The sequence below is a fragment of the Loxodonta africana genome, chromosome 18 (assembly GCF_030014295.1).
Source record: "Loxodonta africana isolate mLoxAfr1 chromosome 18, mLoxAfr1.hap2, whole genome shotgun sequence".
Taxonomy (NCBI): domain Eukaryota; kingdom Metazoa; phylum Chordata; class Mammalia; order Proboscidea; family Elephantidae; genus Loxodonta; species Loxodonta africana.
The window spans coordinates 15,661,005-15,688,675 of NC_087359.1; the positions used below are offsets into that span (position 1 = coordinate 15,661,005).

Genomic DNA, 27,671 nt, shown 5'->3' on the forward strand with positions numbered 1-27,671 from the left:
ATGTTAAGCTGTTCACAGGATGCTGGTGTCCAGGGGACCCGGGGAGTCAGCGAGGAGGTCCAGGTGGCCCCCTTTGGGGCAGGTAGATGTTGGGGCACCCTTCCATCCCTGCCAGCCTTCCGGGCCTCTCTCCTGGAGGAAACTAGTCTCCAGCCAGCACATCTCCTCAGTGAGCCCTTCTCCCTGTCCACTCCCTTCCGCCAGAGCCCAGCGTGGGTCCAGCAGTCAGACTCCTGGCTCACCGAGCACAAAGCCCACCAGGCATCACGGAGGGGCCTGTGGCCACTGCTTCTGGAGTCCATGGAGCTTGCTGGAGCTGCCTATGAGCAGTGCCTAGACCTGGGACCCCAGCAAGGCTGCCTGAAGGCGAGGAGTTGAGGCTGCACCCTGTAGGGACAACATCCCTGCAGCTCCTCAAAGCCACCTGTGGGCTCCACCAGAGCAGGGCACCTTGAGTTGGTGGCAGGGACATCCAGTCATCCTGACTCATGGTGACCCCATGAGCAACGGAGCGAGACACTACGCAGTCTGGAAGCTCCGCTGAAACCTGTTCAGCACCACAGCAACACGCAAGCTTCCGCTGACAGATGGGTCGCAGCTGTACATGAGATGCACTGGGCTGGAATTGAACTCGGGTCTCCCACACGGAAGGCAAGAATTCTGCCACTGAAGCACCACTGCTGGTACGGACATGAGGTCCCGTAATCACCTGATGCTCACTGTCCCCTGCAGAGGGGGCTTCTTAAAGGTAGGTGTGTACCCAGCACAGGCAGTGCAGAAAGAGTGACCGAGCTGCCCCTTCCTTCGGGTCCCAGCTTGCCCTGGGGTCCCACCTCATAACCACAGCAGCTGCCCTCACCACGCCGTGCAGAGCATGTGCTTGGCTTCACTGCAGTCCCCCACAGTCCCTAAACAATGACACACGTGGTTTCGTTAACGAGTCTCCCCCATGAAGACAGACCCCTGGCCCACTATGGATGCACACCCTGGGCTGCCATGTTTGGAGCAGCACCTGGCACAGGGCAAGCCCAGGACCTGCGGAATGAAGGAACGCACAAATGAACGGATGAGTCTAATTGCATTGGCCAGCCTCTCCTGGGGCTCACGAGATGGCAGGCGCTATTCTAAACACTACACGTGAACAAACTCATGGAACGTCACAACTCCCTAGGAAGCAGACACTTGTCCCCATTTCACAGTTGAGAAACTGAGGCACACAGTGGATTTGTCTCTTACTTTTTTTTTTTTTTTAGGGTCACAGAGCTGACATTTGAACCCAGGTGTATTGCATTGGGCAAATTTGCTGCAAAAGACCTCTTTAAAGCGTTGAAAAGCAAAGATGTCACTTTGAGGACTAAGGTGCGCCAGACCCAAGCCATGGTTTTTTCAATGGCCTCATATGCATGTGAAAGCTGGATGATGAATAAGGAAGACCAAAGAACTGACGCCTTTGAATTGTGGTGCTGGTGAAGAATATTGAATATACCATGGACTACCAGAAGAAGGAATAAATCTGTCTTAGAAGAAGTACAGCCAGAACGCTCCTTAGAAGTGAAGATGTCAAGACTTCGTCTCACATACTTTGGACATGTTATCAGGAGGGAAAAGGCCCTGGGAAGGACATCATACTTGGTAAAGCAGAAGGTCAGCGAAAAAGAGGAAGACTCTCAACAAGATGGATTGACACAGTGGCTGCAACAATGGGCTCAAACATAACGGCGATTGTGAGGATGGTGCAGGACCGGACAACGTTTCATTCTGTTGTACATAGGGCCATTGTGAACTGAAATCAACTCAACAGCATCTAACAACAGGGTGACTCCACAGGCCAGGTCCTGAAGCACCGGGGAAAGGTTGCAGAGAGTGAAGGTTACCTGCGCATAACCAGAGGGTACTGGACCCTGACAAGGAGCTCGTCCCTCCATCGCGCATGCCAGTGAGAACTCTGGGGACTTGAAGGCAGAGCCGGGCTGCCAGCAGGAGATCCTGTGCAGCCAGCTGGGAAGGCTCCTCCCAGGATTAGGAAGCCCAGGTCCATCTAGAACCATTAGGTCTTTCATCTCCTGAACCTCTTTCAGAAGAGGCCTGAATATCCAGCCTGGTTGGGCTGCTGTTCAACAGCAGCTGCCTGGCTCAACATGGGGGTCCTCTATTCCAGGGGCCCTTTCAGGGCACAACAGTAGAGAACTTGGCTGCTAACTGAAAGGTTGGCAGTTCGAACCCACCCAGCAGCTCTGTGGGAGAAAGACCTGGTAACCCATTCCCGTAAAGATAGTTGTTTGGTGCTGACGATTTGGTTCCAACTCATAGCTACCCTGTGAACGACAGAATGAAACACCACCTGGTCCTGTGCCATTCTCACAATCACTGCTGTCGGAGTCTATCATGGCAGCTACTATGTCAATCCATCTTGTTAGCGTCTTCCTCATTTTTGTCAACTCCAACCCTTAGCAACCATATAGGACAGAGTAGAGCTGCCCCATAGGGTTTCCAGGACTGTAATCTTTTTTTTTTTAATTGTGCTTTAAGTGAAAGTTTACAATTCAATTCAGTTTCTCATACAAAAACTTATACACACATTGTTATATGACCCTAGCTGCTCTCCCTACAATATGACAGCACACTCTTCCTCTCCACCCTGTATTCCCGTGTCCATTCAACCAGCTTCTGTCCCCTTCTGCCTTCTCATCTCATCTCCGGACAGGAGCTGCCCACATAGTCTCATGTGTCCAAGACTGTAATCTTTATGGAAACAGACTGTCAACACCTTTCTCCCAAGGAGCAGCTGGTGGGTTCGAACCAACCTTTTCGTTGGCGGCAGTGTGCTTCAACCACCAGGGCTCCCACCTGTAAATATTACAGCCTAGAAAACGCTATGGGGCAGTTCCAGTCTGTCACATGGGGTCGGTATGAGTTGGAATCGATTTGATGTCACCCAAAAACAACAGCAGCTCTTGCAGGGCACTGGTGTGGGCCAGCCCCAGTGCACCTGAGGTTCCATGCCCAGAACAAGGAGGCAAAGCATCTCCAGTGCCCCTGGCAGTGCTGGGAAAGGGATCCATGCACGGGTGGTATGGAAACACAGGTCCCCATTCTAACATTCCACCTCCAAATGCCACCCCAGACTGAGCTGACAAAATCCCGGGAAGACCTCAGAGAGGTCTCCTTAATTTTGGTGTGAGTGACCAGGTAGAGGGAGATGCCGTTGGAACTCGGGAACCGCGAGTTACAGAAAGAATGGGAGGCAATGAAGCTGGAAACCAGACATGCATGCAGAGTGGGGAGACCTTGGAGAAAAGAAATGGCTATAAACAGTAATGGTAGAAGAAGATCCAGGTGTCCCGACAGACAAGGAGACGTACATTCTACAGCATCAACTCACTCAACAAATATTTACTGAGCACCTACTTGGTGGTGGTGTGTGCCGCTGAGTCAATTCCAACTGATAGTGACCCTATAGGACAGAAAAGAGCTGCCCCACAGGGTTTCCAAGGAGCGGCTGGTGAATTTGAACTGCTGACCTTTTCTGGTTAGCAGTTGAACTCTTAACCACTAAGCCACCAGAGCTCCTGGTCTAATGGGAATTTGCAATTTAATCAGGCTGTCTCTGAATTTGGAGTCCCTGGGTGGCACAAACAGTTTACCCTCTGCTACTATTTTTTTTTTTACTAACCTAAAGGTTGGCAGTTCAAATCCATCTAGTGGTGTCACACCACAGAAGAAAGGCCTGGCAATCTGCTTCCATAAAGATTACTAGCCAAGAAAACCATATGGAACAGTTCTACTGTTTCGAGTGGGAACCGACTAGACAGCAACGGGTTTGATTTTGGGTTCTGGGTGGTGCACTTGGCTGGTAATTGAAAGGTTGGAGGTTCGAATCCAACCAGATGCACCTCAGAAGACAGGCCTGGCGGTCTACTTTGGAAAAATCAACCATTGAAAACCCTATGGAGTGCAGTTCTGCTCTGACACACATGGGGTCGCAGTGAGTCGGAATCGACTTGATGGCGACTAGTTACTGGTCTCACCTGAGTTACCTTTTACACCCATGGAACTTTCACCAACACACATAAAGAAGCTCTGGGTTCCATGCTAGACAAAGGTGAGGGAAAGTGAAAAATTACTAGAGGCGAGAAATGAGAAGACTCGAGATTAACCCAATTGGAGGAGAGGGTTGACGGTGCTTTTCTCACCTCCAGTGGAAGCTCCAGCGCGTGGGGTCAGCTGGTTGCCATCTCTGCACCCGCAAGGGGTCTGTGTGAGCAGTGAGCATTAAAGTGAGAACGGAGCTGTTCACCACCGGGATGCCTAGGGGCGGGCAGGTGGAGAAGACGGGGAATGCCACTTTCTGGAGGTGGTTCAAAACAGGATCTGTTCCCATTTTCTCAAATCCACTTTTTCTGTGTCTCCGTTAACCTCCCCAAGCCTCTTCACACTCTCCATAAGTGTCACAGGGGGGGCTTCCTGCTCTCTTCTAAAGACCAAAATGCTGAATATAAATGACTAAATTTTGCAAATTGCCGTTGAATATGATAAGTGATTTAAATTTACACTTCACACTTTGTCTGGGGGCAGGAAGCGCTTCATCATTGACCAGAGAGGAGCAGGCAGGCATTGTAGAACCAGGGACTGTGCCCTGGCAACTTCACCCTGCAGCCTGACACTCTGCTCAGAAACCAAGCACAAAGAAGGATTTGCAGTCGTGAAGTGAGGCATTTTGCTCCCAGTTGGAGCTCTTGCCTGTTTCCAAGACGGAACTTAAACAAAACTGCAGCTTTACAGTTTATGTAGGAGCGGTTTCTCCTTTTTGGCAGGGGGAGTGACAGGGTGGAAGGCGGAAATCCTCCCACGACCCCTTGGCCTTTGTAGGGCTTAGGAGGGGTGATAGCGGTGTGGGCCAGTGGCCAGTCCCCACCTACACGCCCTCATTCAGAGGCCTGGGCGTCCCAAGGTGGTGGGGGGAGTCCCCACTTTACCACCAGCCAAGACCCCTCCAGTGTCTCCCCTGCCAACCCCTTTTAGAGTAAGCCTGTTCTCCATCGTTTAGGACGGAATCTCAAGAGGCTCCTTGATGCTGCCAGCGGGTTTCAGTTGGCTCCAGTCTGTGAAGTCAAATTGGACCAAGTCCAACTCTCCCCACCATCCCACCCCCTCTCTGGAAGAGTCAGTTTGCAGTTTTTTCATTTGCAGCCCGCCTCCTCCATCAGCCGACGGTCTGGGAGGCCTATTGAGACATCAGTCTTTGGCCAGAGCAAGCCCCAACCTGCAGGACGTGCTTCTTCACTTCCTAAATAGCTGCTCGCAGAATCAACGCCTCAGCCACAGACAAGGCCTCGGACTTCCTGTGTCAGGCGGTTTATTCTTTATTTCTTTTTCCACCACTTACTCGCCTCACCTGGCTACCTGGAGCCAGTCTACCACAAAGGCAACATGCCCCGGTGACGCCCCCCACCACCAGAGGGAACTTTCCAGAACAAGCAGCCCCAACCCAAAGCAAATCCAGCCCCCAGCGTCCTCCCCACAAATCCAAAGTGACTGGCTGGCCGCAGAAATTCACTGGATCTAGGCAAATGCTTGCAAAGTTAAAAAGAACAAGAAAAGTCCTGCCCCCACGGATGGGTGGAAAGGGCCATTTGTCAGTGGGAGGAATTTCCTCTTATCAGGGATATCCCCCTAGGCAGCCGCCCCCCCACCAGCCCCTCTCCTATCAGCCTAGCTGTCAGCAGATACACACCAGAGCTGTGGGTAAAGGCTTGGGGGCTCCTCCTCCCCCAACTTATGAAATCATCTGAAATAACAAAAAGTAGACAAGAGTCGCTGGCCGCAGCAGGGCATCCCTTGCCAGGGCTGGAGAAAAAGAGCCTTCCCCCAAAGATAGCAAATAATTCCTTCTCCTGTGTGGATTAGCTCAGGTCCTGGGGATACAGCTTCTGGCTTCCTAATGCCCCAGGTAGCTTCAGAAAGCAGAGGGGCAGGGGCCTGAAGGCAGGCAGGGGCTTGGAGGGGCCAGACAGGGAGGTCGTGGTCCTGGGCCAGGCGTGGAAGACTGACCAAATGATCCCTTACGGAGGGAGAGACATCTTACACAACTGTCAACCACATAAGGAGGTTCTAGAAGGGATGGTGGGGGAGGGGTCAGCAGGCCTGGACCATTCTGAATCTTGTCACTCTGGACTGAGCTGGGACACCCATGCCCACCATCACCTGGCTCTGCCTGCCACCGCACAGCCCTTGCCCACCTGACAGCCCCCTAGAATTCGATAATGACTCGACAAACACGTGCCCAGACCCACCTGTGCCAGGCCCTTTGCTGGGTGCTGGGTATTCGCAACCCTGCCCTGGTGATCTCCCAGTACCCCGGATGCCTCAAAACTGGCTGAAACTGAACTCTGGATCTCCTACCCACCTCAGCTTCCCACTGAGTACACGGTGTCTCCAACCATCCAGTTGTGTGCCGATTCCAACTCACAGTAACCATACAGGACAGAGTAGAGCTGCTCACAGGGTTTCCCTAGGCTGTAATCTTTATGGGAGCAGATCGCCAGGTCATTTCTCCCACAGAGCCGCTGGTGGGTTCCAGCCACTGACCTTTTTGGTTAGAAGCTTAGCTGAGTCCTTTAACCACTTTGACACCAGGACCAGGGCCATCTTGATTCCTCCCTTTGCAATTATCCAAATCCAATCATCCCAAAACCTATTGCCACCTGAGTCGATTCTGAGTCATAGTGACCCCACAGGACACGGCAGAACTGCCCCACAGGGTTTCCAAGGGGTGGCTGGTGGATTCAAACTGCCGACCTTTTGGTTAACAGCTGAGCTCCTAAGAGCTGCACCATCCCAAAGCCCTGTCAGTTCTAACTCCAATACATCTCCAGGTAGTCCTCTTCCGCTCCATCTCCACTGGTGCCCTCCAGTCCAAGCCACCACCATCTCGCTCCCCTCCTCAACCCATTCTCCTCTTCTAAGCCCCAGGAAAGTCTGTTTAAGATATAAAATTAATCAGCTTGTTCCCATGCTCAAAACCTACGACTGAAATCACACATGACTCCTGAGGCCCATGGCCTGGGATGGAATCCTGCTGTACCACTGACTCGCTACGTGACCCTGAGCATGTCACTTAGCCCCTCGGTGCCTTGATGATGGAATGACAAGAATAGTTACCTCCTAGGTGCTCTGTAAAGAGTCCCTGGGTGGTGCAAACGATTAGATGCTTGACTACTAGCCAAAAAGTTGGCAGTACAAACAATGGCGCCTGGGAAGAACGTCCTGGCGATCTGTTTCTGAAAGGTCATAGCCATGAAAACCCTACGGAACACATTTCTACTCTGCACACATAGGGTCGCCATGAGTTGGAATCGACTCGATGGCAACTAACAAGAACAGGCGTGCTACAAGGATTAGATAATTGTCAAGTACATGGAATCGTGCCCGACACAGTAGATGCTCCAAGGATTTGCTAATAAAACACAAGCACCCTCACTGTACGGATTCGATGCACAACCTTCCCCTGGCTCCCTTTCAGCTCCCACACAAGCCCTGCAGAGAGGTCCCACACTGCCCAGAATGTTCTCTCCCTTCTCTGCTCTGGTGACTCCCCTGGCTTCCCAGCACTGCTAATTTGCCTCGGGTCCCTCTGTTCTTTTCCTGCACAGCCTCCTCATGATGCGTGAGCACAGATTTCTGTCTTCCTCTGTGTCATTCCTGCCTCCCCCATTTGGACAGCAAGCTCCAGTCTATCTTGCTCCCTGTGCACAAGACCTTGACGCGTGCAAACACCCAGCAAAATGCTGTTGAATGAATGGATGGATGCAGACGGGTGAATGGGTAGATAGGTGGATGGATGGATGGACAAACAGACGGATGGATGGATGGATGGTCAGATGGACAGAGGGTCAGGTCCCCGCCCTTTCCTGCCACCCCTCCTCTTTCCCAGAGCAGAGTCAGGGGCTGGCCACTGCCCTCCCAGTCTCCCAGATGGAACTGCCCTTGCCTAGCCTCCCGTGACCCGCCCACTGTACTGGCCGCGTCCTTTCCCACGCGCTTTCCCGCAGCTCCATGTGCGGCGGCTGTGAATGAGCTGGTAACAATTTCCGGTTTCCATCTTCCTTCTGCAGCCAAAGAGCTGAGGCCGGAAGGATGGACCGTCTTCCCGGGACAGCTAAGCCCATTCAGGAAACTTTGCTCAGGAAATGGTCAGTGGAGGGGGAGGGGAGGCGGCGGACACTGTACTGGGCTCAGAGCTCTGGGGGTCTCTCCCAGGAGGCAGACTAGGGAAACTGGAGGCTGAGCCAGGCAGGGGACCTCGCCTGGCCCCCTCCTGACTCTGAGCACTGAACAAGGCTCTCCCTGTGCTGGGCTGGCCTGGCCTGTGCCGAAGGGACAGGAGTGGGGCCCCCTTTATATGAAGCAAACATAGGGCCGACCACCAGGTGCTCCCTGGAAAAAAGGCCAAGAGCTAAGCTCGTATGTGTGTTAGCTGTTTCCTACAGGGACGAGGCTGGGCACACGAATGGAGGCAAAAACAGCAACCGAGAGCAAGGCCATGAACTGGGCTTGTTTCTGGAGTCCAATGCAAGGCAGTTATGACTCGTCCACAAGTTTGAGGAACTTGTCCCCACATCTGTTAAGTTGCGATCCAGCATGAAAAACATAATGTGGGACCCATCACTAGCCCCAAGTTCAGAGCGGAACAGGTTAACTGAGACACAACCAGGGGCTGTGCAGAAGCCCAAAAGGAACAAGACCCAGTGGTGACCCTGCAGGGCTTGGCTGGAACTGGACACAGGAAAGCCGAGCCGGGCGATCAGCGGAGCTCGGACTCCAGGGCCGACCTTCGCATAGCACTTTACGGTTTACAAGCTGTGTCTCGGCTGCGCCTATTCTTCTGCGTCCTTCTTGTCCTACGTCTCCTGTAGTCACTGCTTGTGACTTTCGAAAGCGGACGAAAATCACAAGAACTACTCTAAGCCCGAGTGTTCTCACTGACGTTCCATGAAAGGGACTAGTAATTGGGAGGGAAGGCACCGGAGTCTCCAGCACTTCCTGGGATCCTGCAGGCCTCCCCTCCCCCACCGGCCCACCCTAGCACCCGAGGGGCCCCAGGTCTGGGGTTGGACCTACTGTGGCCGGCTCTGCTCTTGGGGAAAATGCCCAGGTCTTCCCAATAGCTCCGAGGCCGTTCTGGAAGCCAGCAAGGAGCCTGGAGAGCCCCGGAGCCTGTCCCCTCCCAGGCCCCTCCAGCACCAAGGCTCTGGGAAGGAGGTCATTCATATGGTAATTTATCCCTTCCCAGAGGGGAACAAGGGAGGCCTCCAGGGCAGGAGAGAGGCCCTCTCCAGCTGACAGGCTGGGAGAGGAGGGAGGAGGGGGAGGAGGATGAAGGAGGAAGAGGAGGGTGAAGGAGGGGGAGGAGGAGAAGGGGGAGGAACTTGAAGGAGGAAGAGAAGGAGGGAGGGGGAGAAGGGGGAGGAGGATGCGGGAGGGGGAAGAGATGAAGGAGGAAGAGGAGGAGGGGAAGGAGGGTAGTGGAAGGGGGAGGGGAAGAAGGAGGAGGAGGAGAGGAAGGAGGAGGGGGAGGGGAGGAGGGAGGGGGAAAAGGAGGGGGAGGAGAAAGATAGGGGAGAAGGTCGGTGAAGGGGGAGAAGGAAGGGGAAGAAAGAGGAGGGCAGCCCGGTGGTTGGGCCTTGCCTGACCGCTCAGCTTTGCTGGCAGCTCAGACTGCCCCCAGAGAGTGCCCACAGTGGGAAGACCTGTGGGGCCAAATTCCAAACTGTCCCCATGGGCGAGGAGGGGGACAGCTTCGGGCAGGGGCAGTGGGACCGCACAGTACACACTCGTGTGGTGGTTTACAGTGACAACAGCAGGATTTGTTTGATAGTTTTAACTTTCCCTTGTGAGATGCACAGAACAGTCCAGAAACACCTCAGTGAGACTGAGACACTGCACAGGTCCCCCTCCTGCACCCCACCTTCCCTCCCCAGGAGGGTAACAGAGCTTCACTTCTGGGCTGAGGCTGGCCGGGTTGGGAGGGACTTTCCCAGATGAAGAAGTAACTCCCCCACTCCCGCTGCTAGCCCCACCCCCGTCCGTCCTCTCCCCTACCACCTTAGCCCACCCACCCACTTCCTCTCTCACTGCTAAGGATCAGCCGGCCTTCCCCGTCTCCTGGAGAAACAACCGACCTCCAAACCTTACATTTCCCCTTTCTGAGCCGTTCCTGGCCCCGTGCAGGCAAAGGAAACTCGAGGTCAGCAGCCAGGACCAGCCTGCAGACCCAAATGGCCACTCAGTGCCCCCCACTCCCAAACCCAACCCATCCGGTTTGTTGACCCTAGCATATTCCACCAAGCTGGGCCCAAAACAAAGGACCCTCGGCCCCAGGAGCCTTACAGAAAGCAGTCCTCAGACAACTGCAGACAGAAATAGATACAACTCGTGCTGTTATGGGTAAGAGTGGGAGGGCTCCCGGCACTGCCCGGGTCCCACCATTGCATCAACAGTGCACCCCCCGGCCTGGGTGCATCCTAGGACCCAGGGCTTAAAGCTGGGGTGCGAAATAGAGTCACCCAATGACCCAGCCATTCCATGCCTGGGTCTACGCCCAAGAGAAATGGAAACACATGTCATGGCAGTATTATTCCCAATAGCTAAAAAGTGGAAACAACCCACATGTCCTTCAACGGATACACGGATAACCAGATATGGTCTGTCCCCACAATGGAATATTAATTCAGCCCTAAAAGGAGTGAAGTATTGATACATGCAACAACATGGATCGACCCTGAAGGCATTAAAAACCTGTTGCCTTCGAGTCAATTCCGACTCTTACTGTTCCTGTAGGACAGAGTACAACTGCTCCATCGGGTTTACAAGGCTGTAATCTTTACGGAAGCAGACTGCCATGTCTTTCTCCCAAGGAGCGGCTGGTGGGCTCAAACTGCTGACCTTTAGGTTAGCAGGCGAGCGCCTAACCACTTAGCAACCAGGGCTCCTTTTGAAGACATGCTGAGTGAAATAAGCCAGACACAAAAAGCTACATATTGTATGATTCCATTTATGTGAAATACAGAGAATAGGCAAAGCCAAAGAGACAGAAAGTAGATTAGTGGTCGCTGGGGGCTGGGGGGCAGGGGGCAGGGGGCAGGGAGGGCGTGATTGCTAATGGGCACAGGGTTTCCCTTTGGGGTGATGAGAATATTCTAATACAAGATGGTAGTGACGGAGTTTACTAAAACCACAAAATTGTATGCTTAAGAGTGAATTGTACGGCATGTGAGTTATAGCTCAACAGAGCTACCATAAAAAAAACAAAAACAAAAACTAGCCTGTGAGCCACATGCCCTCCCCCAGCAGGCATGGGACTGGGTTCCTCTTGCCCATACTGTACCCATGCACCCCCCCACCCCCTTCCTCATACCACCCAAGGGTCACAAGGTCTCTCCTTCATTTCAACAGAGGGCCCTTGGCTCCATGGCTCGAATCTATTAAGTTTAAGAAGGACCCAGAAGCAGGCCCCTTTTAAATAACGAAGGAAACTGTAAACTTCACCAGTGAAAGGAGGGGGAAATGGCCATAAAAACACCTGCCAATCAGAAACTCCAAGGGGCTCACTCAGCTCCCTCCCCAGGGTCTCTGGGCCAGAGAGAAGGGCCCAGAGCAGGTGACAAGGGAAAGCCTGTCCCCTCCTGAGTGCTTGGCTCAGCTGTGCACAGTACAGGCAGCAGTGAGGACCCAGGCCTGGCTACTATTGCACCTTGGAGAGGAGGTGGCTGCTGGCGGCCTACCCAGTGGGCACTTAGGGGCCTCCAGGGTCTTCTGCACAGGCCGAGGAGCAGGAAATGATCCCAGGGGCCAGCAGTTGCAGGGGGTGGCCCTCTGGATTTCCTGGGTCATCCCTGGCAGTTGTTGTTAGGTGCCGTTGAGTCAGTTCTGACTCACAGCGAGCCCACATACAACAGATGGAAACACAGCCCGCTCCCCAAGGCACTCATCTGTCAGTTTGTCCTACTGTGGTGGCTTGCGTGTTGCTGTGATGCTGGAGCTATGCCACCAGTATTTCAAATACCAGCAGGGTCACCCATGGTGGACAGGCTTCAGCAGCGCTTCCCGACTAAGACAGGCTAGGAAGAAGGACCTGGCGACCTACTTCTGAAAAAACTGGCCAGTGAAAACCTTATGAATAGCACCAAAACATTGTCTCACATAAACCTGTTGCTGTCGAGTCGATTCCAACTCATAGCGACCCTAAAGGACGGAGTAGAACTGCCCCACAGGGTTTCCAAGGAGCACCTGGTTGATCTGAACTGCCGAACTTTTGGTCCTCAGCCCTAGCTCTTAACCACTACGCTGCCAGGGTTTCCAGTCTGGTATAGTGCCTCCTCAAAGTAGAATCTACCTTAATGACGTGGATGGAGTCAAACTTTCGGGACTTTTGTTTGCTGATGTGGCACAACTCAAAATAAGAAACAGCTGCAAACATCCATTAATAATCGGAACATGGAATGTACGAAGTATGAATCTAGGAAAATTGGAAGCCGTCAAAAATGAAATGGAAGGCGTAAAGATGGATATCCTAGGCATTAGTGAGCTGAAATGGACTGGCCATTGTGAATCGGACAATCATATGGTCTAGTATGCCAGGAATGACAAATCCCTGGCAGGATCCCACCCAAACCTGAAAGAAGCCCAAGCCCTGTCCCTCCCCTAATCCCAAACCCTAAGGACATGCTGGCTGGAGCCTGGGTGAAAGCAAGCCACAACAAGAGAATTCCATTAAGCCTCACTTTTACAGGGGGACACAGGCACCGGCGGGAGGGGCCTCTGGGTTGCTCAAGGCTTAATTATAGCTTTAGCACTTTTGTTTCCAAATGCCCCACTGGTGTTCATTAGCTCTTCACTCCCAGCAGCCCTCGGTGAGCCCTACAGTCAGCCAGGAGGGCGGGGGTAAGAACCTCAGAGCACACACAGGTGGGGGGCTCCCCTTCCGCCCACCCACAAATGCCCAGGTCCCTCGGGACCAACCTTCGTTCCCTGAATCACGTCTCCCTGACAACCTTATGAACTGGCAGCAGACAGGAGTGGCTGCCACTCGCCAGGTGTAGAAACTGAGGTGCGCGCAGAGGGCCATCTGTTGGTCCATACATCCCTTCCTACGATGGGCCCGGCCGATGCTGAGCTCTGGGGACATGGTGGCCACGAGGTCCTTGCTGACCAGCCTCGTTCAATCATAGTGGTATCTCAGCGCCTCAATATTACCAAGTAGATGCTAGAAGGTATTACTGAATGAATGCATGAGTGAATAAGTGCATGAATGAAGACGGGGTGGCTGTTAGCCCACAGGCAAGGTCCCAGGAGCCCAGGAGATGAGAAGAGGTGGCTGAGGAGCAGCCAAGACATTTGGGCAGAGGGGAAAGGAGAGCTGAGGAACGCTCTGCCGCAACTGTCCAGGCGACCAGAAAGCAAACGTCTGCTGAGGGGGTGCTGAGTGGGTGACAGGCACCCAGGGTGGAGAGCGGTCGCCATGAGGGACTCCTGGGGGCTGTGTTGTAGGGGAAGTGGACAGAAGCCACATCTGACCCCCCCCATCACCTCCACCTCAGGACAAAAGGCACCAACCACCCCTTCCCCAGCCCCTCCTGTCCCCCGTCTCCACAGCTCGGCTCCATGGGTCAGATTTTCTGTTCAAACCCCTGGGGGCTGCCTCGCCTGCCTCAGGCAGCTGCCCACCAGGGGCCTAACCCTCCTTTCCTCTGCAGCTCTATTAGTGAACTTCCCACACCCACCTCCTGCCATTTCCTGGACTCGGCCATTTTCTCCCTTCCCAGCCCTGCTCCTGCTGTCCCTACATCTGATGCAGAAATGCACTGTGGGAAGGGTCCCAGGAAGGGGGCTGGGGGAGGTGGGGCTTGGAGGGAACAGCACAGCTGTAGCTGGAGGCCCCAGAGGCTGAGCGCTTGGCCCACGGAACCCAAGTTAACCGTGGAGAGGTGGGACCCTCTTCCCTGGGCGCACCCTACTAAGGTTTAGTGGGAGCCCAGGGTTGCTGGCCACCACCAGAAGCTAGGAGAGAGGCAAGGAGCAGATTCGTCTTCAGAGCTCCCAGAAGGAACTAGCCCTGCCATCACCCTGAATCCAGATTTCTGGGCTCCAGAACTGTGAGAAGATACATTTCTGCTATTTTAAGACACTTAGAAGTGGCACTTTGTTACAGCAGTCCTCGGAAACCAATAAAAAAAAGCTGCCATCGAGTCAATTCTCACAGCGACCTCATGTGTGTCAGAGTAGAACTGTGCTCCTCAGGGTTGTCAAGGCTGACTTTTCAGAAGTACATGACCAGGCCTTTCTTCCTTGGCACCTCTGGGTGGACTCAAACTGCCAACCTTTCAGTTAGCAGCCAAGCGTGTTAACCGTTTGCACCACCCCAGGGACTCCAACACAGAAGGGCAAATCAGATATCCAGGGCCTCCTGGTGGGCGAGAGACACACCTGAAGGCAGGCACCTCACTCACCCACATGGAAACCACCTCCCTTGGCACACCAACTGACACACTGAATTCTGCAGCCCCTGCAGGAAGCCGGGAGCACAGCCGGTGGTGGCAGTCAGGAGCCTCGAGTGCACTGGCCCTAGTTGTTCGCCCCGAGGTCGGGCTGCTACCTGAGCCCAGGTGTCCTGATGATGCAGACGGGGGTCTTCCAGCCACTCCTGTCACCACTGTCTTTATTTAGGGCGAGCCTGGCTATGGCCAGAAAGACCAACCGTGTGATTTAGGTTGGGGGCTTTGGAGCATGCCTGGAGGGACAACAACCATATGGGCAATCAATTAATCAATCAAGCCTGAATGTTGGTGTTCTCAAGGGTGCAGCCTGGACTGAGGCCACTGCTCTGCAGGGAGTGAGCAGGAGGCTGAGCGCCACAGTGCTGGCTCTGCACCAGCCTAGTACCCTGCTTCCTCGCTGTCCTCCTTTGGGCCATGTCATCACACTGCTTCACTGAGCCTCCGAGAGCTGAGGTCACTCGCCAAGGACACCTGGGGTTTGAGGGTGTGACTCCAGACTTCTGACAATAGGGGAGGCTGAGCCCCAGTGAGACCTGAGCAACCAGGCTGAGAGCTGCCAGCATCAGGCCAGCTGCGTGGCATGTCCCTTCAGCCATCCTCTGACTAAGTCAACAGAGGCCAGCCTGGCCATGGGGGCCCAGCTGTGGCCACCAGGTCCCTGAGCTGCCTGGGGGCAGATGCTAGCTGTGGGGGCTCAACCATGGTTGCGAGGGCCCAGCACTGGCCGTGGGGGGCCCAGCTGTGTCCATGGGAGCCCCATTCCGGCCACTAGAGCCCAGCCCTGAGGGACTCTTGACAGCAGAGCCATGAGAGGGAGGGTTGACAGCAAGGCACAGCAGAGTGTGTGGTCTGCAAACTGACCTCCCTTAGCTCCCTGCCCTTCCTCACCACATGGCCTGGTACAGGTGAGGGGCCAGCGGGCTGAGAACTCGGGGTTGGGGGAGGCTGAAATGCCCCGCCTGCTCTTACCACTGTTGGCTTCCCTGTTCCTCCTCCGGGTTCCCTGTTCCTCCTCCAGCTTCCCTGTCCCTCCTCCGGTCATGTGCTGGGCCACGTGCTGGGCCCTACTGCCCTGCCTGCCCTTGGCTCCTCCCACCCCAGCCCCCCCCAGCTACAAACAGTGATTCTTGCTCTGACTCAATGGGGCCACTGTCCAACCTATCAGTCTTTAGGGCCACACAAGTGACGCCTTGGCAGACAGGAACAAAGGACAACAAGCAATGGGGACCCCAATCCTCCCTGGGCACTGGGGCATGCGGGGAGTCATTCCGTCCAGTCCCCTGTCCTTGGGGAGGGTGTACTTTATCACCGAAGAAATGCTGGTCTTTGACTTTTTCTTCTTAAAAACCCTCAAAAGAGACGTGTAAAGAGAGAACAGGAAGAATGGCTATTCTACAAGGTTCTCCTGAGCGGAGCCTTCAAAATACCACAAAATATTTGGATGAAACTTGAAAAAAATGTGGTGGCACAATGCAAACCATTCATTCATTCCAACATTAATTGCACAAGCACCTGTGAGGTCCCGGAACAGGACACATGACAAGCAGGTAAATGAGACAATCACTGTGCACATTCACAGTCTAGTGAGAGCAGGCAGCTGGAGGGGGGCCGGCCACCTGGGGCTGGATCTGCTCAGTGGGCGTGGCTCCAACTAGGAGCTGGATTTTCTGCTCCTGCCTCCCAGGCCCAGGAGACTCATCTTGTCCTCCAGTGTCGGAGGACCTGTGACAGGCACCTGGAACGAGGCCTGGAGATAAGAGATTGAGATATCGGAGGAGGAGGGGTCCCCACATGTTCCACTGGCGAATACCACCAAGGACGCTCAGCATTCGCATGACCGCTACACCCGGCACTTGGTGCCCAGCGCCAGCAGGGCAGGGCAGGGCAGGGCAGAAGCAGGCAACCATCTGGGGTGCAGGCCCAGAAAGGGGGGCTGCACACCAGGCGTGATGGAGCAGAGCACATGGACGAACAGTGGCTGGTGAACCCCCTTCTCCAAGGCTATACTGGGGTCAGCGTCAGGGACTCCACCAAGGTCAGCCCCCTAGCCCCAACTCCGGAGATGAGGTTTCCAGTGTAGCTCTGGGACTCAGGAGTGGGCATTTCACCCAAGGTGTCCTTCACCCCCAGCTTCCAGAGAGTGGCAATAAGTTTGGAGGCTCTTTGTCCATGATCCAGTTAGTGAAGCCAAATTAAAAAATCGCATTGACGTGGCTGCTGGGGAGAGTCCTGAAAAATGGGTCCCTCCTCTGTCACCTTTCAGTCCTCTCTGCTCTGTGCTCGGAGGAGCTGGAAATCCTAGCCCCGAGAGCTACCCACTCCCGCAAAACCAAGGCCCAGGGAGCTCTCCCTGGAACCCAGCTCTGAATCAGCTGGGTGAAGGAACTCCTGCAACCTGACCGTTAACCCACTTTGGGTGGGAACAGCGAGCACAGACTCAGGAAGTGGCTGCTTGGCCCGCAGAAAATGGGACGAAGTCAGAACCGGAGCTTGGAACCACACACCACCCCCACCCCCCCTGCATTAACCTCTCTGAGCCTGGCAGGACAGTGTGTGGTTCCCAGGGGTGAAAAAAAGGGAAGAGAAAGAGGACGAGGGATGGATTTGAAGCTCCCACCCACACACACACCCAGGGAGGAGCCCAGGCTGCAGGACGTTCTACCCACTGCTCTACCAGTCCTGGACCATGGCCCTAAAGAGCCACTGAGAGACAGGCAGGCTGGGGGTCTTGGGTGTGGGGTATGCCAGCACCTCCCCACCTTCAGAGGGGGGCAAGAGACCCTCACAGCCCATAGTTAGACCTGTGACTTCCTTATCAAACAGACTTGCAGAGAGCTGGTCGTGCCCAGCCTGCCACCCTCGTTCCTGGGAAGGCTTCAGAAGATTCACTGGGCTCCTGGATGCAGGTCTCCACCTGTCGGAGCAACCAGGTTGACGCTGAATAAACAAATGAAAGCTTAGAGCTGGAAGGCTTGGGAGTCTGTGTGCAGAAGCCCAGACAAGGGCTATGATTCTGCAGGAGGCATCCCTAAACACCTGGTAGGTGCAGGAAGCTATGGTCCTCGGGGATCATCACCCCCACACCTTTACTCCCAAAGTCCAGGTGGCAGCAGTGACTTATGCTAAGGTGGGGGGGGGGGTGCTGAGGACCGAGGCAGAGCAGGGCTACAGGATGCGTGTGGGAGGCTTGATGGCCCCCATGGGTCACCAAGCATCTGTCCCCCCCCACACACATTAAAATAAAGCTGTCCTGCCCAATGAGCACTGGAGGAGGCCCAGAAACATCACGGGTAGGGCAGGTAGCCAGCACAAGACTGCTGTTTTCAAGGTATTCAAATAAGTCAGCGCTCAGGCTCAGTGAAATCACTTCTGTAAGAGAGCCCTGTGGGGCTGCAGACTGGTGGGTCTGTGAGCATGCGGGGGTCCCCTTTTGTCTCAGCGCACCTCGGCCCCCAGGACGTTCACAGCCTCACCCCTGCGTCAGAACCCTATCTATCTGACAGGAGCAGTTCAGACCAGCCAGTGACAACAGGAAGCTGGGAGGATATGGTAGTTCAGGGATGGGGAGGGGAGGGGAGTTGAGTCAACCCAGAGACTCTTGTTATCAAGACAACAGAGGGTTTTGGGGGGTGACAGCTCTGAGCCCTGTCCTCGAAGCCCTTGAAGCCCAGGGCAGTGGGCCTGGAGCTCAGGAAGTGACCCCAGGCCCCAAGAAGGGCCACTTTGTTTGGGTTGAGTGTGGCCAGTGACACACTTGCTACATTCTGCCCGGTGACTGAGGAACCATCAAAATCGGGCTCCTTGAGGCCAGAAACCCTGTCTCCTCCATCTCGGAATCCCCAGAGGCCCTGGCACACAGCAGGTCCTCCACACATGCCACCTGATTTGGCTGTCACCACTGAGTGTGACCTGGGAGCGAAACGCAGCTACAAGGCCAGTTCACAGGGCGCAGAGTCAGGTGGGAATGCAGCCATAAACCAGTAGGTGCAATCATGTGTGGGTGCCAGAACATAATGATGACACTCAGTGGGGACACTTAGTAGGGGAGGGGAGCAGTCAGCTCAACTCCCGTCCCCAGAGATGAAATAAAAACGTCAACCACAGAAGAGTTCTCCTTCCACCAGCCAGTAGCCACCCAGTTAACGCTGACTCATGGCGCGCCCAGGTGTATCAGAGCAGAAGTGTGCTCCACAGCGTTTTCAATGGCTAACTTTTTGGAAGTAGACGGTCAGGCCTTTCTTCCAAGATACCTCTGGTGGACTTGGACCTGCAACCTTTTGGCTAGCAGCTGAGCACATTAACTGTTTGCACCATCTCCCCTCTTTCTACAGCCACATTGTAACCCCCCAAAAAAATGACTCCAGGAGGGGATAGAGCAAAGATCCTACCTTTCCAAAGACAGCCCCATTCAAGAGGGCCCAGGACGCGGGTTTCTCCGCCAAATGGTTAAATGAGTGTGTTCTTCCTTGTATTTCCTGAAAAGGAGCCCCCTGGGCTGATACGAATCAGAATCAACTGGATGGCAATGGGCTGGGCTAGGTTGCCAAGGGAAAAATGACATCGATGTAATAAACCCTGACAGAGGCCCCGTTAAGTTTCAAGGTAAAGGTGAATGAAGGGGGAACCACACACACTTACAGGGCCACAGGGCCTTTGCCTACTTAACAAGTTTTCTGTGCGGGGAGCCAAACCAAATTCCCACTCAGCACAGCTGGGGCTGTCCCTGCGCCCACCCAGCACAGGAGATCTGCCAGAAACCCACCCCTCCGGCCTGCTGCCAGTGCATTTTTCTGAAGGAAAGGAATTTCAAACTTCTCTTTGGTGAGCAGGCTGATGCCCCCCCCCGCCCCTCCAACCTCGCACACAAATGCCAGCAGATCTCACATCAGAAAGGAGTCCCAGGGGATGTTTGGGACAGAGTTTCCAGAGCAGATGGCACTGTCCCTGCAGCATCTTGTCCCTGCTTTGTGGCAGGCAGGAGACGAGCTCCGGGCAGCCATGGGATTGTTTCTCGGGGTTCTCCCAGAACCTTGGCTCAGCTGAAAAGCCCCTTCTGAGGCTTGTCCTCTTCAAGAAGCTGCATCCTCACCCCTGCCCCTTAGGGTGGACTCAGCTAGTGGACACCCCCACACCCCATTCTCCAGCCAGTTCCCACCCTACCACAGCCACCCTCCCTTTCCAGGAACATCCTGCATATCCAAAACATATCCCAGGAATCTAAAGACAAGTTGCAGCAGAAACTCCGAGATCAAAGAGGCTGGCCGCCCCGGAATTGCTGACTCCGGCCTCCCAACGTCTGTCCAAACGCATCCCCAACCTGTCCCCTGCTCCGAGCAATTGGCAGGCTGGGCGTAATTATTCTAAGAGAAAGCAGCAGCTCATGTGCAAGTCTTCCAGACCTCCTGGAAGTCAGGGAAGCCCCTTGCAAGGAGCAATATTCTCCGAGAAACTCCCAAAAGGAGGAGGACTGAACCATTCGGCTGAGCTGGCCAAATATTTACAAAGAGATAGCTGTGGCCGCACAAAGCCCCTTTCTTCTCTTCAGCGGCCCAAAATCTGGTCCCCTTGTGGAGACCTAGCGTCCTGTTGCCCTTCTCTGGGACAGGAGCTGTCCTGCCCAGCCAGCAGGGACCCGGGAGGCGCAGCGATGACCACTCTGGGTCCCACGGCCACCGCATCCCCAGAGCCACTCTCGGCGGCCAGCAGGGGCCTGCCTGGTGGTCACACCACCTGAAGGCCCCCCCGAGCGGCCGGTGGGAGCCTGGGAAGAACAAAGGGAGAGAGCACTCACCCAGCAGCTGAGCCCGGGCCGCTGCGCTGGACGGGACTCGGGCGTTGGGTCCGCCCACCGGTCACATGGCTCAGAGCCGAGCAGCGAGCAGGCGAGGATCAAAGGGGCTTTGTGGCCGCGCGGAACAAGGAGCCTCCCAGAGCGCAGGGCAGAGGTAGGGAGCGGATGGCGAGGACAGGGAACTCGGCAAGGAATTGCCTCCAACGGGGCAGGGCGCGAGGAGTAGGGGAGGAGGAGGCACAGCGCCACCTCCCGGGCCTGGGGCTCCCTGACTGGGGCCTGGCATCAGACTGAGGTCCTCGTGGGCGCATTGTGCATGCTGAGGGAAAACCAAGGAGCCGGTTCCAGAGTCACCTCATGGGGAGAAACCCCAAGGGCAAGTGGCGTGGCCCCCCGGGAAGAGCTAAGGAGAGCTCACCTGGCTGGCTGGTCACCCTGCCGCGCTGTCCCCTGCACTTGTACAAGTCTGTCTGGTAGGCAGGGTCACCGTTCCCTTCCTCCCGGCCCTGCTCCAGGCTGGGGTTCGGCACACTGCCAAGAATCCAGCACTGCCCGGGGCGCCCTCACTCCCCACAGCCCTGCCCTGCATACCCCCACACCCATCCTGACCCCCACCCACTCAGCTGGGCTAGCAGCAACACCCACACCTAGGATGCAGGTGGGTCAGCCGAGTTCTGGGCAGTGCCAGAGAGGGTCCTCGGCCACTAGTGTCTGCAGCATACGGTCTAGACCTACAGCCCCGAGCCGTTGCTCCAGGCATCTGGGTGCCAGGGAGCAGCCACCTCTGTGTGCACCCCAACTATCAGAGTGTGTGAAGCTGACAATGTTCCAGCAGACGGAAGGAGCAGAGAGAAGCTGGGGCTGGCGCTGGGGGAGGTGGAGGTGGCGGCCAGTCACCCCGAGCTCCCAGGAGCCTCCGGCTGCAGATTCTGATTCCTGCCTGCTTTTCCAGCCCCGAGGGCCTGGCAGTGAGTCTCTAGCTCTTCCTTCTCCGCTGGCCTGCAGGGGACCCAGCGGATGGGCTCAGTGGTCCCGTAGGAGGGAGCTGGGCCCATCCCGTGTGCGCGTGCCATGACCTCTGGCCCCAGTGAGTCATGGCTCCCAGGCCAGGAGTGGCTGCAGGCCAGGCCGAAAGAACACCAGAAAAGCATTCGAGGCGGGGCGGGGGGCGGGGGGGGGGGTTGGGGGAGCTTCAGGGGTTTGCTTGGGGTCGGGGACAATGAGCTGAGTAGAAAGGAGCCCCTTGGTGACATCTGGGAAGGGGTGTCTTAGACAACTGTCCACCCTCCTGCTGCCTGGAGGAGTCACTGCCCAGCCCTCACATGCATGGCCGCTCCGCCCTGAGGAAGCTCTGCAAACTTGGGAGAGGCGCTCCACTAGAGGAAGTGGTGAGTGGACCCCACACTGCTTGCTCTCATGTGTATCATTCAAAGATCCCGCACCCTCCTCCCTGTGGCTGGTCGTCAAGGCCCTGGGGCACCCGGCCGGCCCACTGGTCACACAGGCAGGCAACCATGCCCACCTATCTACCCTCTAGACTCCTCAGAAGCTGGCTTCTCCCAGCAGAAGCCCTGGCCACTCCTGCCAGCCACTTCCCAAGGTCTGTGGGCTTGACCTAAAGGCTTTAGGGGCCTGCTGTCCCTCCCCTCCCTGCCCCTGCGCTGAACGGAGCTGCTGCACTGGCCTCTGGAAGCCGAGCCAGAGTCTGGAGCGTCTGGGGAAGGGACTGCAGATCCGAGTTCTCGTCCCACTTCCATGGTGGATCCCAAAGACCTGGGCTTTGAAGTCACACACCTGAACCCAAGACCCCTCTCCACCCAGGCTAGCTTTGTTCCGTGACCCAACATCTGTGCAATTTTCCCGCCCCAGTCAGTAAAATGGGAACACCAGCTCTAGTCTCAGGAATTAAGCAAGGCCTGGTATGTCCAGGACCAGGAAGAGCAGTCATTCAAGAAACATAGCTTCCCTTTCCTCCCCAAAAGAAGATTCCCTGGGACTGTGGGGTGGGAAGTCTGTGGCCCCTGCCCATCCCACCAGACGGTCACCACCACGCCCTGAGGGCCAGCTCCAGGACGCACACCATGTTTTCTAACTACAGTTACCCCTGCTGTTGTTGTTGTTAACTGCCATCAAGTTGGCCCCTGACTCATGGCAACCCTATGTACAATGGAACAAAACGCTGCCTGGTCCTGTGCCATCCACATGATTGGTTTCATATTGAACCACTGTGATCCATAAGGCTTATTTTATTTTTTCATTTTTTTACGTCCATAGGGTTTTCTTTAGCTGATTTTCAGGAACTCGCCAGGCCTTTCTTCCTAGTCCGTCCTAGTCTGGAAGTCCACTGAAACCTGTTCGGCATCATAGCAACAGGCAAGCCTCAGCCGACAAATGGGTGGTGGCTGCACCTGAGGCGTGTCAGCTGGGAATCAAGCCCGGGTCTCCTACATGGAAGGCGAGAATTCTAGAGGAGCCAACACAGCCTCACGTGTTATCTCCCAAAGGGTGAAGAAGTACGGAGCTTGAGAGGCCCGGTCTCGCCTCCCCAACCCCCTCTAGCAGGGCCACTCCTGGTACTTCATCTGGGAGGAGGCAGATGCCTAAGGACCAAGACAGGAGAACAGGGTTCTGGCCCCCACCCCACTGCTGGCCCTCAACTCTGGAAAAGGCCTTTACAACTCTGCTTTTCATTTCTACCACAGCACAGCTGGGACAGGGAGACAGTGCCGAGAAGTGACACCAAACATTGGATGCCCTACACACCTCCACCTCCTTTTCCCACACTACAAGTGATTCTCCTGCTTGTCTTGATGGGCGAGAAAGAAGGTTCCGGATGACAGTCCCCCGGGGAACTGGAGGTCAAGGAAAATGAGCAAACCGCTACCCAAAGACAGACCCCATCGTGGATCCTCTCATTTAATCTCCACTAATTTTTTTTTTAAACCGTAAGAGTAAGTGAGAGAGAAACCGAGGTATAGGGTGGCGGGGGAGTGGAGTCAGGGACCATCAGCCCTACAGAGGGAGGCAGGGTTACAGCCGGGTCTCCTGGGCACTTGATCTTGAGGGGAAGAGGGGTAAACAGCCAGGCCTGACCCACCTCCTCATAGAGTTAAAAAGAAATCCAGAAACAACCCAGGGGTGACCCCATTGGCCAGAATGCTGCCCAGCAGGGGCTTGTCCTCCCAGGCCTCAGGGGCCACATGCTTCTGAGCCGCCCCCACTCTCTGTCTTTCCTGGATGCTCATGCTGAGATGAACACCTGACTCAAAGGTAGCCAGCCACAGGTGGACCCCCAGGCTGACTAGTGAGACCTGGCTCAAATGGGTGAGCTGGGCCATTGAAGGATCCCTGGTGGCGCAGTGGTTAAGCGATCGGCTGCTAATCAAAACTCAGCAGTTTGAATCCACCAGGTGCTCCTTGGAAACACTATGGGGCAGTTCTACTCTGCCCTATACAGTCAACGACGGGTTTGGTTTTTGGTTTGGGGCCAGCCCAGGAATGTGGAACCAGGAACCTGTTTGGTAGAGGGCCCTGAAGCTTGGAGGTCAAGCAGACTTGGGGGATGGGTAAGATACTGGGGGGCCACATGCAATGTGAGAGATGAAAGAAGAGCAGAGTGCACTAGCAGGGGCCCCTGAGAAAGGAAGGCAGGGAGAGGATAGCCAGCACCCACGCTACTTCAATTCCTGCCCTTCCCAATGCCTCAGCAGCCCACAGGCTGGCTGTCCCTGCGGCAGGGCTTCCAAGAACTGACTCGTCAGGCTGTTGTTTATTTATTTTAATCTCACACAGAATTGCACTTATTAGAAAAGAATTTAATGTCTCATTTTTTTCCTCGAACCATTGTGAGTGGGTTTCCTACCTTAATACCAGAAGACCCCTAAGACAAGCCATGAGCCCCCGTAGTCGGCTGAACGATGCTCCCAGGGACACCAGTCTTAATCCCCGGAACCTGTGAATGTGAACTTATTTAGAAAAAGGGTCTTTGCAGACGTGTGTAAGGATCTTGAGACGGGGAGATAATCCCAGGTCACCCAACTGGGCCCTAAGTGTAATCACGAGAGTCCTCATAAGAGGGAGGCAGCAGGAGCTGTGAACACAGTGCAATATGGCAACGTGATGATAGAGTCAGAGATGGGGACGATGAGGCCACAAGCCAAGGAACACCAGCAGCTTTTAGAAGCTGGAAGAGACAAGGAACAGATTCTCCCAGGAGCCTCCAGAAGCAGCCTGCCCTGCCAATACCTTGACTTTAGCCCAGTGAGCCAGATTTTTGGACTTCTGACATCCAGGACTGTAGAAGAATAAATCGGTGTTGTCTTAAGCCACTAAATTTGTGGTAACTTGTTACAGAGGCAATATGAAACCAACATAGCCTCTCAATCCTCACCACGACCTGGAATAACTTCGTTTTGCAGATGAAGAAACACGGGGTCAGAGCTGGGAAGGGAACCTACTCAAGGCTGCGTAGTTCAAGCCAGGGTGGGGATATGGTGCCCAGCCCCCAGCCTGGGGTAAGTCAGACTGTCCAAGGCTGTAATCCTTGGGGTTCTCTGAGCTTGACCAGTAAACTGTGCTTGGAGTTGGCTCTGACTCATGACTCGTGTCAGAGTGCAACTGTGCTCCATAGGGTTTTTGAGGGCTCATATTTTAAAAGCAGAATGCCAGGACTTTCTTCCAAGGCACCACTGGGCGGACTCGAACCTTCAACCTTTCTGTTGACAGCTGAGTGCATTAGCCATTTGCATTACCCGGGGATTCCTGCCCATAAAGACTCATCCCAAAGCTGAGGAAGTGCCCCCCATCCCTTGCTGGGCCACCAGGCCAACAGGTAGTGGTTGACAAGGGGTCCTGTGGCACCCTTGATGAGGATGCCCATAAGCCATTTGCCCAGCTGCCTGTGAGTGGTGCCTACTGTCCTTCCTAGTGACCCTCCAACAGAAGGGTGGCCAAGGTAGGCAATGGCATTGGCCAGCCCTTCTGTCCTGCACAGGGGTCCTGACTCTGGAAGCCACAAATGCAGTCAGGTCCCTGGACTCCAACAGAGCCCACTGGGAGAACGGGGCTGTCTCTGAGACTGTCACCCGCCCCCCAGCAAAGCAGGGGCACCCACATGCTTCCTGAGAACACTGCTAGCACACAGTAGCATCAGCAGAAACCAGGGGATGTGGTTTCCACGGGGCCTTCTCACACACACACACACACACACACACACGCACGCACGCGCGCACGCGCCTGAATGCACATACCACCCCTTCACCCGCAGTCCCCCAGCTTGCACTGTCCTCCCGCCAGGCCCCGGCGAGGCTCTGCGGATCAAGAGCAGAAAGCTCAGCCTCCTGCCAGCTCCTTTCCAGCTCACCCGGGGCAACACCCCACACGGGACAGAGCAGATGCTTACAGTCAGATGCCAAGTAAAATATCGTTCCCTCAACTCTGTGGACCGGCACTGGGCTCCCCATGCTGGAGGGGCGGGGGGCTGGTCAGGTTAAAACTGCGGTGATGTGGGTACCAGGGACACACAGATACACCCGGCACCAGGCCTTCACACCAGCATACCCTAGAAAAGGCACCAGGAGCGGCAGGGTCCTGGGATGGGAAGGCTGGGAGGACCCCTATGCTGCCCCAGGGCAAAGGCCAGGCCCCAGGAATGCAAAGTCGGGGAGAGGAGAACCCTCAGCAAAGCTTCTCTGAGGCATTGTGCTTGCTGTTTTGTTACTGGGTTGTTGTCTTTCTCTTTCTTCTGGTTCCTTCTCCCTCAGCAAAGGGAACAGTTCAGGCTGCCCCTTAAAACACAAGCAAACCCCCTTCCTTTGGTGGAGCTACTTCTTCACACTACGGACTTCTCCCTCTCTGAATAGCCAAGCCTCTTAGAAGCTGGTCTATACCCGGCCCTCAGCTCCCCACTGCCCACTCCCTCCTCACCCCTACCCTCTGGCTTCTGCCCACACTGCTACTAAAACTGAGCTCTTGGAAAAAAACCCTCATCATCAAAACCCAGTTCCACCCTATTTGACCTCTAGGGCGGCATTTGGCATGCATTAACCACCTCCTCCTTCTGGAAGCTTCTCCCCACCCCTCCTCCCAGGCCCCTCCTGGCAATGTCTTCTCCACACCCCCCAGGGCAGGGGTTAGATAGCACACAAGGACCTTCTTCTCCCCTTGACTTAGTCTCCTAGGACCATCTCACTTCCACCCTCGTTTCGGCCATCACCCCCAAACTGACATCTCTATCTCTGGTCGTGACTCCCCAGCTCAGCCCACATCCCTACAGAGGGCAGGCAGGTCAATCCACCCTCTTCACAGCCTCAGTTTGCCCTCTGCTCAAGAGCCACTCGTTTTTCTGCAGTCAGGTTTCCACTCTGGCCTTTCCCCAGCCTCACCCCTCCAGCCCACTGGCGGCCTCTCCCCAGTGTGTCTCAAATCGATCCCTTCCTGTCCAGCCACCTAAGGTCAACCAGGCCCTATGGTCGCCCCTGGACCACAGCCATGGTCCCTCAAGGCCACCCACTTCCTGTTTCACTCCCTCCCACCAGGCTGCCCAGCCCTTCCGCTTAGACCTTCCACCAGGGCCCTCGTTCTTCCAAACAGCTTCAGGGGCTCCTCTGTTAAAGTGGAAAGTCCTTGCTGCGTTCAAGGATCTTTGAGAGCTGGCCAGCCCACGTTCAAGCTTGAATTTCTGCTGTTTTCTAAGGACCGTACACTCCAAACAAACTTCAAAGTCTCCACATCACCCTACAGTTCTCCTAAACAAAACAAACAAAATATAAGCCCATTGGCGTCATGTGTGTCAGAGTAGAAGTGTGCTCCCTAGGGTTTTCACTGGCTCCTTTTTCAGAAGTAGATCAGCAGGCCTTTCTTCTGAGGCACCTCTTGGTGGACTCGAAGAACCAACCTTTAAGTTGGTAGCCAAGTATAAGACATCTCTCAGACCCCATCTAAAATTCCCTCTGATAAATGCCACCGCCTCCAGGGAGCCCCTCTTGACTTCTCCCATCAAACGTGACGACCTCCCACACATACCGTTCCTATCCCCCTAGTGTCACTGGAGTCCACAGGCTGGCTTGGAGAACTTGCCCCAGCTGACTCTTGCTCACTGTTGCTTCAATAAATACTTGTAGAGCCCTCCGGCAGAATGGCCATACTTCCTCCTTTCTAAGAAGCACACCCCACCTCTGCTTTCAGGCTGCTGAAACTAGGCTTCATCTTCGTTCGTGTACCTTAATACATCCTTTTTTTCTCCAGAAAAGCTACGTTTATACCAAGAGCATGTCTCATAAACGATTTGATGATATCTTAACTTTTAAAACTTGTGGTACTACTCA

At 55.0% G+C, this 27,671-nt stretch overlaps 1 protein-coding gene and 1 long non-coding RNA gene across 4 annotated transcripts in view; one reads left to right on the forward strand and one right to left on the reverse strand.

The window, feature by feature from the left end:
• Positions 1-27,671, reverse strand: part of SEPTIN9 (septin 9) — a 164,592-nt gene that overhangs the window by 22,168 nt on the left and 114,753 nt on the right. Inside the window, exon 1 of one of the 3 annotated variants that reach the window (XM_064270678.1) lies at positions 9,121-9,353. The exons of the other annotated variants lie outside the window; for them this stretch is intronic. The gene's annotated coding sequence lies outside the window, so the exon portion shown is untranslated. Of the gene's footprint in view, positions 1-9,120; positions 9,354-27,671 lie in introns of those variants that run through there. 3 annotated transcript variants of the gene reach the window in all.
• Positions 21,528-26,801, forward strand: LOC135228066 (uncharacterized). Its single transcript, XR_010318279.1, has 3 exons — positions 21,528-21,734; positions 22,621-22,859; positions 23,049-26,801. It is a non-coding gene; the product is annotated as an uncharacterized LOC135228066 (long non-coding RNA).